The sequence below is a fragment of the Helianthus annuus genome, chromosome 16 (genome assembly GCF_002127325.2).
Source record: "Helianthus annuus cultivar XRQ/B chromosome 16, HanXRQr2.0-SUNRISE, whole genome shotgun sequence".
In the NCBI taxonomy this organism is placed as follows: Eukaryota; Viridiplantae; Streptophyta; class Magnoliopsida; order Asterales; family Asteraceae; genus Helianthus; species Helianthus annuus.
In genome coordinates this window covers 194310095-194314699 of record NC_035448.2, presented here as the reverse complement: position 1 = coordinate 194314699, position 4605 = coordinate 194310095, and the positions used below count along the sequence as shown (strand labels likewise).

General features: G+C 33.5%; 1 long non-coding RNA gene across 10 annotated transcripts; it reads right to left on the bottom strand.

Moving 5' to 3' along the window:
* Positions 1-427: 427 nt before the first annotated feature.
* On the bottom strand, positions 428-3717 carry LOC110915120. Of its 10 annotated transcripts, none has more exons than XR_004883320.1 (7): positions 3536-3717; positions 3198-3264; positions 2725-2799; positions 1744-2135; positions 1209-1514; positions 818-1126; positions 428-749 (listed from the first exon to the last, which is right to left on the bottom strand). It is a non-coding gene; the product is annotated as an uncharacterized LOC110915120 (long non-coding RNA). The 10 variants fall into 10 exon arrangements; XR_004883321.1 differs by having other exon boundaries at positions 818-1260; positions 1431-1514; XR_004883317.1 differs by having other exon boundaries at positions 818-1514; positions 3390-3717.
* Between the last annotated feature and the right edge of the window lie 888 nt (positions 3718-4605).

Sequence of the window (4605 nt, the reverse complement as noted above, 5' to 3'; positions counted from 1 at the left end):
TAAAACAAACCAAGGATTGTGTGGCTAATGGTTATGTATAGACACATGATCTTGTAATCGTCACATAACACATGAGCTTGTAATTTTAAGTGTGACTATTTTTTAATCTTTGGTCACATATTTTTTTTCTTCCATGACATTTGCTATCATTTGGTCACACAAAGAAAACAATGTAACGATTGTGTGGCTATTCTCTAACCTTTGGTCACACATAATTTGTTTCCTGACATCTGGTATCATTCCGTCACATAAAAAAAGTGGCGACGATGTGGCTAATGGTTATTTAAAGCTACATGAAATTTTAGAATTGTAAGTGTGACTATGTCTTATCTTTGGTCACACATATCTATTGTGGTATTGTGTGACTATTTTTGTGCAATAATCCATTTTATTTTCATTTTTTTTGGTTAAATAAAAACATAAAACATGAAAAAACTCAAAACCCAAATGATATTAACAATAACATACCAAAATTCATACATAAGTTCTCAATTGGAGTACTAAAGCTACAAAACTTCTAAACAAAAGCTATCTACAAATGATGTAGCAATTGCAACAAAACCTGCATCACTCCTAGCAACACAACACTTGCAACAACAGCAAACCCACTTGCATTCATGAACCTCTACGCTCTTTATGAGATATGACAGCTTTGCGTTCATGGTCATCAAACAAGTGGGCGAAGAGAGTATTACACAGCCATTTGTGGAGTGTATGGACTAGATGGCAACCCTCTGGTTTTGCAAAATCTGCACATTTACGTTGTTTAAGTTTTCTACTTTGCCGCAGCAACAATACGTGCAAAGGCAGAACTTACCTAGAACAGTTACAATCTGTAATCGCACCGAAAACCCAAACATGCACAATCTAATGAAAATGGTAATAAATACTGTGTTGGGTCAGAATGTTTACTTCACATAAAGACAACCAACACCGGATAGAGTTGAGCTAAAACAAAGCAAACCTCGGTCATATTGCTTGCTAACCAGCACCTGAAATGACAAAACTTGCTTTCTATCTAAAAAAAGACATTACCATGCATACAACAAAAGCTAGGAACAAACAACATATCTTGTGGTCAGGCTGCCGGAGAAGAAACTTGTTTGCGTTTGACGCCTGTGAAAACCTAATCTCTTAAGACTGAAGAGTGTGTATATACATATAACGTAAAATGTAATTTAGTATGTGTATATATGCAGAACCCTTACCGTCACCAGCAACGAATGACGGATTGGCAGGAAAGCTCAAAGATCACCTACTCTGTAATATAGGGATTTACAATTACAATTATTATTCTTCCATATAACAAAAGCATATAAGTTTACAAGTCTCTGTAGTAGATCAAGTCTCTTCAATTATAGGTTCAAAATTCAATAACATGTAATAACAAAAGCAATAAACCGGCCAGAAGGGTGATGTGAGGTTCAAACCGGCGGCAAGCGAGTAGCAAAAAAGCGCACCAACCAGCAGACCAGAGCTTAGAGCTTAGGGTTGATAATATTTGATGATGGTAGCTGCAAAAGGCGACCAACGTTTAGTTGGACAAGCAATTATAAAAGACAAAATCCTTAAATCTTTAAATAATTAATTAGTAAACTAATTAATGTTTATTAAACGTATTTTATATAAACCTACTTTTCAAAACCTCATAACAGTAACCTAATAAACGTAACACCTAAAGTCATGTATGATATTATACTTTTAAACATTATATAAATAGTTGAAAATAAACCTGATGCTTACTTCTTAGAGGATAATTAAACTTGCTGCTTGATCCATATTTACATATCCCGGTCCTCATGTAGTATATGTAGTATGAACAATCTCAGCATCAGGTCTCAGTGGATAATGATAACTTTTAACATCCTTTGCAACAGTCACTGATCCACCAACATTTCACTCCCGTAATCCCTATAATTTACATCCTCCCTCCTCCTTTGTCCATCATTATTCTTATAAGCACCAATTTTATAACCACCATCAACATCTGAAACCTCATTCTCATACTTTTCGTTCAAATTCTCATCATCACGCACAAAAACCTTCTCATCATCGCCCCACTATTTTTCATCAAAATAGATACCGAGAGTTTCATTATGCACATTGAGGAACATCATTATCTTTAAACTTCCATTCTGCACATTAACAAATGCTTTAGACACAATAATAAAACAAAATGATGATATAAAAATTCACAAGCACAAACTCTCACTCTTCGTGGTCCATAGTAGAGGACAAGACAAACAGTTTAGTATTCCAAGAGACTTTTAGGGGATTACCAGCATGAATGTTATTTCAGCAAGCTATAATAAAAAGTGAGCATCATATTTAAACAAACTGACCACTTAAAGTTTCTATGTAAATCCTTATGCTGAATTCTTTTTTAAACACTTCGGCCAATTTTTTCGCAATGCAAGATGTTTGATTGTTTCATGAGCAAAGAATATATTAGAAGTGGCAAAATGGATGGGTTGATTTGGGTTTGTTACTAGGTCAAAATGGGTTTGGGTCAGGATGAGTTGATTTAAAAAAAAGTCAGAATGGGTTTGGGTCAAAACCCTCATACTAAAGTCTAAAGTCAACAATTATTGAGAAAAAAGCTCATAGTTTCATGGCTTACATGAAACCGCAATTAGACAGAAATGCACATTCAAACGGTGATAAGTTCCACCGACAATTAAAATGGTAGCACAAAAACAAATTACTAAAAAAATATATACTTACATAGTTTTATATGTCTAGAGGCCATCGTCAAAGTAATGCATATTATCTATACCAATCCCTTTGTTAATTGCCTTTCTACAACAATAACAAAAATAGTTAGCATAATATATATAAAGTATAGATTAGTGTCTTCCATCTTTTAAGCCTAAATGTCACATATATAACTATTACTCAGTTACGCTAAGAATCTTGTTCATCTTAAAATTTGTGCCATCCATTCTTTTACTAAGACTTCTTGTATCAGTAATGAATAAACTCGTATCAATGCTGCAGGTGTTACGCCATAGAAACAAATCATTTCGATCAATCAAAACAAGAGGATACAATTCATACAGGTTATTACAACCAATCAATAAATATATGTGTAAACACAACACAACATGTAAATATATCATAGAATTGTAACAATGCTAAAAAAAACCCTAACAAATCCATTTGGTACCAGTTAAGAAATTATGAGTAGAAAATTGGACCTTGGCAAATTGAGAGTCCACTGGATTGAAGTGGTGAATCTGCTTCGCTTCAAAATGCTTGTAAAATCTGCAGTTATCAATGAATTAATAAATATAGAAAAAACCCTAATGGTATTTTGCTATGTGTTTTCTTGCACAAGAAGATCGCAATAACTTAGAAAGAAAACCCTAGAAATTTTTGTGGAGCAATACATCGGGTAGAGATGGCCATGGACCTATTAAGAGTGTCTTGGAGGCCATGACTGTAACCCTGAACGAATGATTCTAGCATTCGGTGGTGAATTTCCTTTATTGATATAGCAATCATGGGAGTTTCAATGATTAGATTCATGGCGTACCGAATGAAATTGGACGTTTTGTGTGCTTGACATTCACAAATGATGGCGATAAAGGGAGAGGAGGGAAAACGGCAAGGATGATGAAGGTGAAGAGACGGAACACATTCACTCTTCCGTTTGATTATTAGGGACGTCTATTAGGTTTCCTGAGGGGCAAAGAACTAATGGATTCGGGGGTTGTATGGGGGTGTAGGTACAATTTACTATCATACTCAGACCCCTGTAGTGGGGCGTTTTTTTTTTAAATTTCAAAAATAACGCCGAAAAACGCCTGGAACCCATTACATAGGGACGTTTTTTAGGGTTTTTTTTTTTAAAAAAAATTGAATTAGCGTTTTTTAAATGACGCCTTCAACATTTGTGTTTGGCCAATAGCATTTAATATTCCCTTTTTTAATCCAATAGGTTTTTTTTGTTGATTTTTTTTATTTTTATTTAATTATTTACACCCTTTAACATAATGTCCACATCCCCACTACACATATTTTAGAAAAACGCCCAATAATGCCCCTTGCTGACTGTACTGCCACATGGCGGAAAACGCCTTAGGGTAAGGGCATTATTCACCCAAACCACTATACATGGTCTCACAGTGTCTTAAAATTTTGTACTCTTTACAATTTTACTCTTACAAAACAAGCATTTAGTGATTATACATATTGTTTAAAGTGTTAGACGTGATATAAAATTACATGTACATCACATTTCCTTTAATACTGCACATTTCCTTTATATAGTATTATTTTATATAGTATTATAGATATAGATTATAGATATAGGTAATATTAAATATTAATATTAATTAATAATAATTAATCAATTAAATAATTAATAATAAAAAGTATATAATATAATTATTTCTTACCATGATATATTTCAAAATTATGTTTTATTTTTATAATTACTAGTCATACATCTCTTCATGAGTAAGGGTGCAAACAGACTGAGCCTTATCAAGATCGAGCAACAAAGCTCATTTATTTATCGAGTTCGCACTCGTGCCTTGCATGTGAAGCTCATCGAGTCTTATCGAGTCTTAGTGTAATACTGATTTTATTTATATTTAATAA